The sequence below is a fragment of the Lepus europaeus genome, chromosome 4 (genome assembly GCF_033115175.1).
Source record: "Lepus europaeus isolate LE1 chromosome 4, mLepTim1.pri, whole genome shotgun sequence".
Taxonomy (NCBI): domain Eukaryota; kingdom Metazoa; phylum Chordata; class Mammalia; order Lagomorpha; family Leporidae; genus Lepus; species Lepus europaeus.
In genome coordinates, this window is record NC_084830.1 from 69,447,718 (window position 1) to 69,461,338 (window position 13,621).

At 49.0% G+C, this 13,621-nt stretch overlaps 1 protein-coding gene across 6 annotated transcripts in view; it reads left to right on the forward strand.

Annotated features, from left to right (window-relative positions):
* Positions 1 to 10,321: 10,321 nt before the first annotated feature.
* Positions 10,322 to 13,621, forward strand: part of STAU2 (staufen double-stranded RNA binding protein 2) — a 360,539-nt gene continuing 357,239 nt past the window's right edge. For 5 of the 6 annotated variants that reach the window (XM_062188348.1, XM_062188355.1, XM_062188350.1 and 2 more), the window contains exon 1: positions 10,873 to 10,978. The gene's annotated coding sequence lies outside the window, so the exon portion shown is untranslated. Of the gene's footprint in view, positions 10,388 to 10,872; positions 10,979 to 13,621 lie in introns of those variants that run through there. The other variant, XM_062188357.1, reaches the window with a different exon arrangement.

A 13,621-nucleotide genomic window follows, 5' to 3' on the forward strand; every position in this document is an offset into this window, starting at 1 on the left:
CATCTGGGTCTCCCATGTGGGTGCAGGGGCCCAAGGACTTGGGCCATCTTCTATTGCTTCCCCAGACCATAACAGAGAGCTGGATCAAAAGTAGAGTAGCCAGAATATGAACCAGCGCCAGCACAGGATGCTGGCCGTGCAGGCCACAGCTATGCCACAGCGCCAGCCCCATAAGAACTTATTTTATTAAGAAGATAACTTTTCACAGCAGGCAATTCTTTTTTTCAAGGGCACAGTGCACAGTTTGTGAAAAAAATGGAATTAAAAAAATTTAAAGCCCATGAGGTTTTCCCATTTATACATTTTCCATGAACTTTTTTTTCAAAGATTTATTTATGTATTTGAAAGGCAGAGTTACAGAGGAAAAGAGAGAGAGGGAAAGAGAGAGAGAGAGAGTTCTTCCATCCACTAGTTCACTCCCTAAATGGCCACAATGGCCGGAGCTGCGCCAATCCAAAGCCAGGAGCTAAGAGCTTCCTCCGGGTCTCCCACGTGGGTGCAGGGCCCCAAGCACTTGGGCCATCTTCCACTGCTTTCCCAGGAACATTAGCAGGGAGCTGGATTGGAAGAGGAGCAGCCAGAACTTGAACTGGCACCCATGTGGGATGCCAGCACTGCAGGCAGAGGCTTAACCTACTATACCAGCTCTTCCATGAACTTTTTGAAGATTCTTGTGTTCTCTCAACACAGATGAAAACATTCTCTAATTTTCATTTCACTTTTTTTTTAAAAAGATGTATTTTATTTATTTTAGAGAGTTACATAGAGAGGTAGAGACAGAAGAGAGGTCTTCCATCCACTGCTTCATTTCCCAACAATGGCTGGAGCTGCACTGATTCAAAGCCAGGAGCCAGGAGCTTCTTCTGGGTCTCCCATATGGGTGCAGGGACCCAAGGACTTGGGCCATCTTCTACTGCTATCCCAGGCCATAGCAGAGAGCTGGATAGGAAGAGGAGCAGCCGGGACTAGAACTGGTGCCCATATGGGATGCCGGTGCTTCAGGCCAGGGCTTTTGACCCACTGCACCATAGCGCTGGCCCCTCATTTCACTTTTTAAAGCAAACTTCTGTTTCTTGCATTGCCTGTCTTTCACGTCAGTCCTTGTTATAATCCCAACGTTTGTGTCTCTTCAAAGTTCATATGTTGAAACCTAATGTCTAATGTAGTGGTATTAAGACATGGAGCCTTCAGGAGATGGTTAGGTTATGAGAACTCTGCCTTCATGAGTGGGATTAGTGTCCTCATAGAGAGGCCCAAGGAAGCTTGTCCGCCCCTTCCGCCAAGTGAGTCACAGCTAGAAGGCCTGGCTGTGAGGGGAGCAGGAGCCCTGAGCAGACACCGAGTAGGCTCATGCGTTGATCTTGCAATTCTCGGCTTCCTGCCCTCTGAACAATAAGTGCCTGTCATTTACACGTTGCCCAGTTTATGGTATTTTTTGTCATAAGCAGCCCGAATAGAGCAAGAGAGTCCATTAAAAAATCATTTTCACTTTTAGTCTTTGTTTTTTGTGTTAGTTGCTTTCTTCCTAGGCGCAGAGGCATTGAAGCTGACCAGAGTCCTCTGAGCTTGGGCGTTGCTTATTTTTTTTTTTTTTTTAAGATTTATTTATTTGACAGTCAGAGTTACACAGAGAGAGAAGGAGAGGCACAGAGAAAGAGAGAGAGAGAGAGAGGGAGAGAGAGAGAGAGAGAGAGAGGTCTTCCAACCCCTGGTTCACTGCCCAATTGGCTGCAAAGGCTGGAGCTGTGCTGATCCGAAGCCAGGAGCCAGGAGCTTCTTCTGGTTCTCCTATGCAGCTGCAGGGGCCCAAGGACTTGGGCCATCTTCCACTGCTTTCCCAGGCCATAGCAGAGAGCTGGATCAGAAGTGGAGCAGCGGGATTAGAACCGGCACTCATATGGGATGCCGGCACTGCAGGTCGCAGCTTTACCCACTAAGACATAGCGTGGGCCGCGGGCATTGCTTATTAACATGGAAGATTTCCTGTGGCATGAGGAGGGGGACGCCCAATTGTTGTTGCTGGGATACTCCAGAACTCATTATCTATAAACTGTTTCTCTGCAGACAACCAGGTTCTCCAGAGAAACCTCTAGCCTCTTGTCTAATTGTTAGCTACACCTCCAGCAGTTGGGCAAGACTATTTATTGATTAGGATTGAATGCAATGTTGCTGAGTGCTGGCTGGTCTCTACCTGGTTTCCTTCAATGGAGGTACATTCCTAGGGCAATGGGTCTCACAGTAAGGTGCCTGGGATATTGCTGGAAACTCACAGTCTCCAGGGTTGGCATTTGGCAAAGCATTTGTCAATGCTTCTGATGCCCGCATCCCAGATCGGAATGCTTGGTTTGAGCCCAGGCAACTCCATGTCCAAGCTTCCTACTAATGTGCACCCTAGGAGGCAGCAGAGGATTGTTCAAGTGCTTGGGTCGCTGTTACCCATGTGGGAAACCCAGATGGCGTTCCCAGCTCCTGAATTTGTGTTGGTCTTACTCTAGCTGTGATGGTCATTTGAGGAGAGAATCAGTGGGTGGGAGATCTCTCTTGCTCTCTCACTCTGCCTTGCAAATAAAAATGAGAATAAATTTTTTAAAAAGGAAAATAATTCCCAATTTCAGTCCTACCTCAAACTCAGTCAGAAGCTCTGAGGTGGGGCTTAGAATTTTGCAAAGTCCTCAAGTGATTTGGATTTACATCAAAGTTTAAGAACCACTGCCCTAGGACATTGTCCTTTTCTGCGTGGTAACAACAGGGTCTCAAGGTTCCAGTCCGAGGAAAGAGGAAGAGCTGGGAGCAGTTGAGGGGCAGCTTGTGTTTATTTCCCTCTGTTCAGAGCTGAGCTGTGTGGTCACACTGAGCTGCTATGGGGCCAGAAATGTGCTCCCCACCTAACCTCCCAACAGCCCAGCTGCCACTCCGTGCACACGGCGGTCTGGAGGGTGGAGTTTGGTGGACAGCGAGCAGTGGTGAGGAAAGGGCTCAGGGCACTTCCATGGGCTCTCCGGCAATCAGGCCCTTCACTCCACCTGCTGTTCCTGGGCCCTGGCCTTTCTCCAGAGTCAGTTTCCCCAGGGAATTAACTTCTTGTCTCCTGGGTGCTGGGTGAGTGGGGGAACCTGAGCAGAAGAGAATTGCGTGGCTCTTTGGCTGTAGGAGTGGAGACTCATTTCATGGCTTCATAGTACAGATGTTTTGATCAGGTCTTCCGTCATCAGCCCAATGCCTGGCCCTTCTAACACTAACTGGACGCTCTGCTCATGAGCTGTGCTGGGCTCCTCTTGCAAGGTCAGCTCTGTTTTCATTGATTAGTTAGGCTTCAATTTCTGGGAACATTAGATTAGTTACCACCTCTCTGTTCACTTCGTTTTTCTTCTCTTTATCTTTCTGTGCTGCTGCCTTTATTTATTTATTTTTTAAAGATTTATTTTTTATTTATTTGAAAGACAAGAGTTACAGAGAGGAAAAGAGATCTTCCATCTGCTGGCTTATTCTCCAAATGGCCGCAATGGCGGGAGCTGAGCCAATCAGAAGTCAGGAGTCAGGAGCTTCTTCTGGGTCTCCCATGTGGTTGCAGGGCCCCAGGGATTTGGGCCATCTTCTACTGCTTTCCAAGGTACAAGAGCAAGGAGCAAGATTAGAAGTGGAGCAGCTGGAACTTGAACTGGTGCCAATGTGGGATGCTGGCCTCATCTGCCAGGCTACAACGCTGGCCTCCTAGAAGTACCATTCTGAGAAAATAGTCTCTGTATGTCATTCACATTGAGGAGAGCGGTTTACATCTGCTAGAGGAGCTCTCCAAGGAAAGAGAACGGAAACCCTTCAAGCTACACTGAAATGGTTAAAGGGTATACACTACTATTAATCGTGTATTTTAAGCTTAAATTAACAAAATACATTGTGAAAAAGACACATTGGATACTGAACTAACACCATCTTTCATTTTATCTTTTAAGTAAGGATCACTAAGCTTTTCTAGAAAAAATCAGATAGTAAATATATTTCTTTTTTTAATTTTTAAATTTTTTTTTTATTTTTTGACAGGCAAAGTTAGACAATGAGAGAGAGAGACAGAGAGTTATAGACAGTGAGAGAGAGACAGAGAGAAAGGTCTTCTTTCCGTTGGTTCACTCCCCTAACGGCCGCTACGGCTGGCGCTGCGCTGATCCGAAGCCAGGAGCCAGGTGCTTCTCCTGGTCTCCCATGCAGGTGCAGGTACCCAAGCACTTGGGTCATCCTCTGCTCCCCTCCTGGGCCACAGCAGAGAGCTGGACTGGAAGAGGAGCAACCGGGATAGAATCCGGCACCCCAACCGGGACTAGAACCCGGGGTGCTAGCACTGCAGGCGAGGATTAGCCAAGTGAGCCAGGGCGCCGGCCCTCTTTTTGTTTTTTTAAAGATTTATTCATGTATTTGAAAGACAGAACTACAGAGAGAGATAGGGACAGAGAGAGAGGTCTTCCATCTGCTGGTTCACTCCCTTAAATGGTCATAACAGCTGGAGCGGAGCTGATCTGAAGCCAGGAGCCAGAAGCTTCTTCCAGGTCTCCCATATGGGTACAGGGGCCAAGGACTTGGGCCATCTTTTACTGCTTTGCCAGGCCACAGCAGAGAGCTGGATTGGAAGTGGAGCAGCTGGGATTCGAACTGGCGCCCATATGGGATGCTGGCATTGCAGGTGGCGGCTTTACCCGCTATGCCGCAGCGCCACTCCCAAAACTTTTATTTCTTTGAAACCTGTAGTCTCTATTGCAATGACTTAACTCTGCAGTGCACAGAAGCAGCTATATGAAAATGAAAGGCTGCAGATGTATTCAAGCCAACTTTACTTACAAACGCAGGTAGCAGGCCAGATCTGACTACTGGACATAGTTTTGCAAACCCCTTTTAAAGCATAAAAATCTATATGTTGTGATGTTTTCTATTTTTCCTAGCTATTTAATCTCTTCTTCTCCTCCTCTTCCTCCTCCCCCTCCTCCTCCTCCTCCTCCTCCTCCTCCTCCTTCTTCTTCTTCAAGATTTTGTTTATTTATTTGAGAGGTAGAGTTACAGAGAGGGAGGGAGAAACAGTGAGCTAGTTCTTCCATTTGCTGGTTCACTCCCTAAATGGCCTCAACGGCCAGAGCTGAGCTGATCCGAGGCCAGGAGTCAGGAGCTTCTTCTGGGTCTCCCACGTGGGTGCAGGGGTCCAAGCACTTAGGCAATCTTCCACTGCTTTCCCAGGCCATAAGCAGAGAGCTGGATCTGTAGAGGAGCAGCAGGGACATGAACCAGCAACCATATATAGGTTGCTGGTGCCACAGGCAGAGGCTTAGCCTACTATACTACAGCGCTGGCTCCTAATCTCTTCTTTTTTTAAAAAAAAAAATACTTATTTGCTATTTATTTGAAAAAGACAGACAGACAGAAAGACAGAGAGAGAGAGAGAGAGAGAGAGAGAGAGGGAGAGAGAGAGAGGGAGATAGACAGGCATATTGCCCATCTGCTGGCTGACCTTCCAAATGCTCACAACAGTTGGGGTTGGGCCAGGCTAAAGGTAGGAGCCAGGAACTCAAACTGGGTTTTCCATGTGGTTGGCAGAGACTCAAGTACTTGAACTGCTGCCTCCCAGGGTGCACATCAGCAGGAAGCTGGAATCTGGGGCACAGCCAGGACTCAAGCTCAGGCACACTGATACGGAATTCAGGTCTCCCAAGCAGTGCCTTAACTGTTGTACAAAACACTTGGCTCAGGTCAGTGGTCAGTTAATTCTTCAGGAGAGGTGTGGGTCTTCCGCCTCCAGAGCTGGTGTTGAGACATCCTCCACGGTCCATTAACAATTCTTTCAACAAGACATTTAAGAGTTTAGAATTAAGAAAACTGAGCTGCTAAACAATAGAGTTAAAGGCCTATACGATGCTGTCAATGATGATGAAAGACAGAGTGGGATCTTACAGACGAAATAAATCATGCAATGATCTTCCTTTCTTTCTCTCTTTTTAAACCTGTAATCTTCCAATTCCTCACTGACTCCATGTTCTGTGTCGCATGTTACTTACTGCCTGGGCGTTTCCTCCAGTTTCCACCTTATCTCTTTATCTCCTCTGCTGCAGCCACTGCTGAACTCATCTAAATCGTTCCCTTTGACCTGGGAAGAGAGAGTAGAAAACTGTTACTCTTACATCTGATTTCTGCCGACCCCATAGCTCAGGTGTGTTTCTCTCTGCAGTGGGTAAGGAAGGTGTCAGATGAATGAAGTCAGTGCTATGACTGCTGTAGATGCTGGCCTCACAGGCGCTGGCTGGTACTCTGCTGTGCCACAATGCAGCCCGCAGACTCCCAGGCTTGGTGGTGCCCTATCTGATACTGCACGAAATAGAGACAATATTGAGTTTAAAGCAATAAATTTATTAGTGAACTCATAAATATATCAGGTATTTCCAGAATGGCAGCCTAATATAAGTAAAGTATTTGGAAGTGTTTATTTCATGTGTTTATCCATTTCTCTGTAAGCCTCTGAGGACAAAGACTGCAGATTTTTTTTTTTTTTTACATTGCTGTATAGCCTTCAGCCAAGAATAGTACTTGATGTATAGCTGATATTCAGTAAATGCATGTGAAATTCAATAATCCATTCATCCAATAAGTATTTATTGAGCACTGGCTATGTTCTGTATAAACAAAGATGAGGAAATCATTGTTGTTGCCTTCAAGGAGCTTAAGGCATAGTGGAAAAACCACATAAATAGTGTGTAGTGAAAGAACGTGTTCAGATGGAGATATAATGGAGAGTCACTGAATGATGGATGCTGGAGGTTACATGAATTTTATTGGAACACAGATGTCACGAAAACGATGTTATAAGAAAGGAGAGGACGTGGCTGCAAGAGCAACTGCAGTTTGAGATTCCGCAGACTGTCCCATTCAAACTGCTCAGCCCTAACCGTGATGAATTTGAAAGCATTATCTTTTTTCTAATGGTTGCCTGAAATGGTGCCTGGTGCAGGGATGTTGATAAATCCATAGCTTTGTTTTAACCTGCTGCTAATAGATCTTTAAATAGCCATGGTTTTCAATTCCTATACCAATATTTTATCTTAAAGTAAGTCCTAAAATCATGACAGGTTCATGTGTGGGTTTCCAGGTCACTCAGGTGTTTTTTTGAGGTACTGATGCTATTCACCTCGAACAATGGAAAGTGCTAATTTTCTCTCGAATAATTATGACTAGCAAAATTTCATTTGGAGTTTACCAATGACTTAAACTGTGTTATAAGAAAAAATTGGGGGCTGGTGCTGTGGTGTAATAGGCTAAGCCTTTGCTTGTGGCGCCGACATCCCATATGGGCACCGGTTGTTGTCACGGCTGCTCCTCTTCTGATCCAGCTTTCTGCTTATGGCCTGGGAAAATAGTAGAAGATGGCCAAGGTCCTTGGGTCCCTGTACCCTCATGGGAGGCCAGAAGAAGCTCCTGGTTCCTGGCTTTGGATTGGCTCAGCTCTGGCCGTTGTGGCCATTTGGAGAATGAACCAGCAGACAGGAGACCTTTCTCTCTGTCTCTCCCTCTCTCCCTCCCTTTGTAACTCTCTCAAATAAATAAATAAAATCTTTAAAAAAAAAAAAAAAGAAAAAATTACATGGGGTTGCCACTGTGACACAGAGAATTAAGACTCCCATTTCAGAGTGCCAGTTTAAGTCCCAGCTGACCTGCTTCTGATCCAGGTTTCTGCTAATGTTCCAAGGAAGGCAGGGGAGGATGGCACAAGTGCTTGGGCCCCTGCCACCCATGTGAGAAACTTGGATGAAGTTCTGAGCTCCTGGTTTTGGCCTAGTCCAGACCCAGCTATAGGAGTCATTTGGGGAGTGAACCTGCAGATAGAAGATCTTTCTCTCTTTCTCTTTGTTGCTCTGCGTTTCCAATAAATATAAAAATTAATAGGGGCCTTTATTGTGGCATAGCAGGTTAAGCCTGCGCTTGAGACATTGACGTCCCAAATGCGTGCCGGTCAAGACCCAGCTGCTCCACTTCAGATCCAGCTCCCTGCTAATGCACCTGGGAAAGCAGCAGAAGATGGACCATATGCTTGGGTCCCTACACCGACATTGGAGTCTCAGAAGCAGCTCTGGGCTCCTGGTTTCGGCCTGGCCCAGCCCTGGCCATTGTAGCCATTTGGGGAATAAAATAGCAGATGAAAGATCTTTCTGTCTCCCTTTCTCTGTAACTCTGCCTTTCAAATAAATTAAAAAATATTAAAAAAAATTTTTAAAAAAGCCACAGCAGGGATAACATTTTTGATTCACTTTAATGAACTGAATTAAAGACAATATTTCTGCACACTTTATAGTCACTTTCAAAAGCATAAATTCATTCATTTATTCCAAAAGCATTTACTGTATACTTACTTGCGATTTGCTGCTGGGAGCACAAAAATGAACGAGACAGAGTTGTAATAAATTAGAGAGGAGAGTAACAAGAGAAGCGCACCGGCTTACTCAGAGAAGTCAGGGAACGCCTCTCAATGAGGGGATTTTTTTTAGTTATGTGAAAGATAATTTATCATCAGGTGAGAGGAAGATGGACTGCAGGGAGAGGGGATAGCCTACAGAAAGGACAGAGGCGAAAGGCTTGCCCCTCAGAGGGCCTGGTGTAAAGGGCTAGCATTTATTCAAAACACTCAAAAGAATTAGTCTACCAGGTGCAGCTAGAATTCATTAATCAAGGAGCGGTGGGAATTAGGGAGGGTGCCACAGTAAATTTGATGGTACTGACAGGGTGAAAAGGGGGAAGGAGGGAGGAAAATGTAGCAAGTAGCTCATGTGTACCACAGCCCGTCTCCTGGGCTTTAACAGGGGCCGGCACCTGCGGCAGTGGCTCAGGCTCTGCTTGCGAGGCCTGAGTTCCTGGCTGTGCTTCTGATCCAGCACACCCTGGGAGGCAACAGGAGGTGGCCCAGGTCCTCGGTTCCCTGCCACCCAAGTGGGAGAGCCACAGAGTTCCAGGCTTCCAGTCTCCGCCTGGCCTACTCATTGCTGTTGCCAGCACTGGGGAAGTGAATCAGTGGGTTGAAGATGTCTGTCTCTGGGCCTTTCAGATAAATGAAAAATTTTTATTTAAAGGTTTATCTTATTTATTTGAAAGGCAGAGTTAGAGAGAAGGAGGGAGGGAGGGAGGGAGAGAGGGAGGAGAGAAAAAGAATATCTTTCACCCGCTGGTTCACTCCCCAAAGGGCTGGGTCAGGCTGAAGCCAGGAGCCAGGAGGTTATTCTGGGTCTCCCACATGGCTGCAGGGCCCCAAGCACTTGGGCCACCTTTCGATGGTTTCCCAGGTCAGGAAAGGTCAGCAGGGAGCTGGCTCAGAAGAGGAGCGGCTGGGACTCATGGGGATGTCTGCGTTGCAGGCTCAGGCTTCACCACCATGCCACAAGGTTGGCCCAATAAAAACATTTTTGAAGACCGCTTTCTGTGTAACATCATGTTTACCTATTATCCCATTCAGTCACCTCTTGAACAAAGGAATAAACTGACATAGAGCAAGAAACAGGCCTTCGGCCTTCCTCCCATTTAACAAGTAGTGAGGCTCCTAAACACTGTTCCGCACTGTCTGCCTAGGTGTAGATAGAGTTATTGGGCTGGTGCACATTTCTCGGGCAGTTAAGTGAAACTGAGCAGGAACCCTGGAAATAACACAAATGAATGTTAGTGAAAACATACAATGTAGTCTCTTTTAGACTTGTTTTTCTAAAGATTTATTTGACAGGCACAGTTAGAGAGAGGGAGAGACAACGGGAACTTCCATCAGCTGGTTTATCCCCCAAATGGCCAAAGCCAGGAGCCAGGAGCTTCTTCTGGGTCTCCCATATGGGTGCAGGGCACCAATACTTGGGCCACCCTCCGCTGGCTTTCCCAGCCGTTAGCAGGGAGCTGGATCGGAAGTTGAGCAGCCAGGACCCAACAGGCCACAAGCCAGGCTCTTCTAGACACCTTCTACAATCAGGTTATTTTTGTAATTTACTTAATTGGAATGATTAAGTTCTTTGAGCACAAGTGGGTTAAAGTTCCCTGCACATAAACATCCCACGTCTAGGGAGTAATTGGAGTTTTCCGGCACCCACGCCTCAAAAATCTGATCTAGGGTACCGTGTGAAGATGGTTCTCCTTTTCAGTTACGTTTCTCCTTCAGGGGACCGCGTACGACTGGGGGGCGGAGAGAGTCACGCCGCACGGCGCCCTCGCAGATCACCCGAGTTTTCGAGGCGAGACACTCCACTCACCTCCTCCTCCCCGCCCCCTCCCCCAGTCTGGAAAGGTGCAGGATCCGCCAAACCCTGCGTCGCACAGCGGCGGCAGGAGCAGACGCGGGATGGTCGCGCGTCCCCGGCGCAGCCCAGGGGGACAGCCGGAGCGCCTGGGGAAGGTAGGCGTCAGGAATGGGGCCCCGACCCCTGTCTGCAAACAGCAGAGGCCCAGCCGAGCGGGGAGGAAGCTGCCGACCGCAGGTGTGGAAGGGGCTGCCCCAGGCCCACCCTGAGCAGCCGAAGGGGCGAGCAGCCGCGCGGGCGTGCAGGGGGCTGCGGACGGGGTGCGCTCCCCACGCTCTCGCTAGCCCGGGCTCCGCAGGCCTCGGAGAGCGGCCCTCGCCCCGGGGCCCGCGGCCCGCGGGTGCCAGCCCCGCAGCGCGCGCTGCTGCGGGGGGCCGGGCGGCCGCCAGGGGGCGGGAGCGGCGTCCTGAACAATGGCCGCGCTCGGGCGGGAGGCGGAGTGGACCGCGCGCGCGCGCGCGCGCGCGCGCGCGCTGGGCGCGGGAGCGGCTGGGCAGGCGGGGGCGCGCGGCGCGAGCCCGGGAGGGCGCGGCGGGAGCGCCGGGGAGGCGGGCGGAGGCGGGGGGCGGGGAGCCCGAGGGGTGGAAGCTGGCGGCGGCGGCGGCGGCGGCGGCGGCCGAGCGGGGTCAGTTCTCTGTAGTGTTTGCCAATGTGGGAGCCGTCTGCTAAGTGTCCCTGGCCAGAAGGTAAATACCCTCGTGGGGGGCGCGCGGGAGGCCCCGACTTCCGCCCCGCCGGCGGAGGAGGCAGAGGGCGCTGAGGAGCCCTGCCGGTCCGCGGCGCGGCGAACCCCGAGAAGAGCGGCCCCCTTCGCGGCCTCCCCTCCCCCGCGCCATCCCTCCCTCCTGGGGCTCGCTGGGGCGGGCGGGGGGAGGGGAGGCCTAGGGGGCAGCGCCGGGGAGGAGGTGGGGTGGGTGGGGGCGCGCGTGTGCAGGGGGTGGGACAACACAGGTGTCCTGAGGGGAGGAGCTGAGAGGAAGGCGGCCCGGGGGGGGGGGGGTCTGGGGACCCCGGTGGGACTCGCCGGAAGGCGGAGCGGCGGGGTGGGAGAGGGCGGGGAGGCGAGGGCAGGCCTGGGGAGGGGGCAGGCCCCGGGGGTCTGCAGGGGGTGGGCCTGGGGGCGGCGGCGGCGGCTATTTCTGTAGAATGGGCAAGCGGTAGAGACGTAACTCGCCGAAACGGGGAAGGTAGGTGGGGCCGAGGGGACAAAATGTATCCTATGACAGGCGAGTTCTGCTGTGGCTCTCACGCACCACCGCCGTGAGGGCTCGGCTTAAAGGGGTAGTTGGCAGCAGTGACCTTGCCGGGGTGAAGGGACAAAGCTCGGTGGCGGAGCGCACGGTGCGAGGCCGGGGGCCGGCCGGGGACTGCGCCGAGGGGGGAGTGTTCCGCAGAGCCGCTGAGGAGGGCGCAGAGCTGGCCTTCCTGGGCAGGGGGCGGGGATAGTAATGGCCGTGGGGTTCTGGAAGTCCCTGGAAAGATGTGCAGCGGTTTGCGTTTGTGATTAGTTTCGTTTGGAAGGGGACCGTATTTTGTACTGGTGTACCCCTCCCTCCGAAAACAAACAAACAAAAAACAACTACTTGGGCAGAGAAGGGTGGACCTGGGATTCACCGAAGGCTGTTCGCAAGCGGATCCTGCGAAAGGATGGAACCTATCCTTCACATGTACTTCACTGTTGGTTAAAAACCTTTATTACTCATATTTAACGCCTGACTTCACAACCTTGGGGAAGTTTTTCTGAGTTTTACTTGGCTTCTCATGCATGGTTGTATTGTAGAAAACACGGTCCACACTTGAAAGCAGAATTGTGATGGGCAGGCAGGATGGAAGCACCCTCATAGGAGAAAAGATTGCAACACTTTCCCAGCAGGAGATTTCTTCCCCGTCCTTGCTTTCCTAAGATGACTCAAATACACAGTTGTGAGTTGTGCCCTGCAGTGGAAAAAATCTTACTTCATAAAACCATCATAACCCAGACTTATTCTGCATCTTGATTGTTTTGTACTATGGCAAGTTTTTCATTGTTTAGTGTGTCTGTATTTTACTGAAAACCGGCGGTATCACATAACACTTGAATTGTAGATTTGCTGTGTTTTGCAGCAGGCCTGTATTAAATTTGTGAAGCAGTTATGCCAAACTATGTGGTGTATGTGCGTTTTTTTGTGTGCTATGGTTTCAGCTGAAGTCACCATTGCCTTACTTCAACTGCACATCACTAAGTGATGATTAGCTGGTAGGCTGTGATGCATACTTCCTCACGTTTCATTTTTTTCCTTAAAAACCAGTGTTTTGTATTTGTAAAAATGTTGCTGTATAACCCAGGTATGTATTGTTCATTTCAAATAGCATGCCATGTAGTTTTGGAATTTTAACTCTTTATTTGAAATCATTTAATTTCAAGCTTACAGAAAAGTGGTGAGAAGAATCCAAAGAACATCCCTGTAACTTGTACTCAGATTCACCTGTTACCATTGATGGAACAAGGCTCTCTTCCTAACAGCCATTTTGCTCATTTTTCATTTGCCCACTGTCACACATAGAAAGCATTTGTTTTTTTTTTCCTGGGCAATTTAATGGCATGGCTCTTTGCTCCCAAATACTTCAGCATGGAATACCATGTAAGTTTTACATTTTAACTTCTTGACTTGCCTGGAATGAAGTTCTAGGGAAGTGTGATCTTGAGAATAGAAGTGGACATTTGGCACTTAAGACACCTGCATCCCATATGAGAATGCCTTGGGTTCCAGTGTGGGCTTCTCTTCTGATTCCAGTTTCTTCCTAGGGCTCACCCTGGGAGGTATTAGATGATGTTGGCTCAAGCACTTGGGTCCCCTAGGGGAGATCTGGAATGAGTTCCAGGCTTTTGGCCTTGATCTGACCCAGCCCTAGCTGTTGTAGGCACTTGGGGAGTGAATCTGTGGATGGTAGAGATAGCACTCTCAATCTCTCTCAAGTGTGTAAATTAAGAAAAATTTAAATAAGAATACAACAAAATCTACACTTTTAAAGGTATAAACAAGAGAAGCTGAATGATTTTCCTGTTTAGCCACTGAAGATTAGTTGGCTTTTTTTCTTTTTACTTAACTTCTTTACTCCTCATTAGTCTTAATCTCCTTTTCTTTTGTATTCTTTGCTAGGTAGCTGATTGTTTATATGTACAGGTTATAATAAAGATGGAAAATCTAGATACAGCAAAACTGAGTTCTTTGTTAATATTAGATTGTATTTTGAGTTTGTAGTTTGAGACATGCACAATATGATCAGTCACATAGAGATGTATTTGTGCCTCTCAGGGATTCAGTGAAATATTAGAGGGACTGGTATTG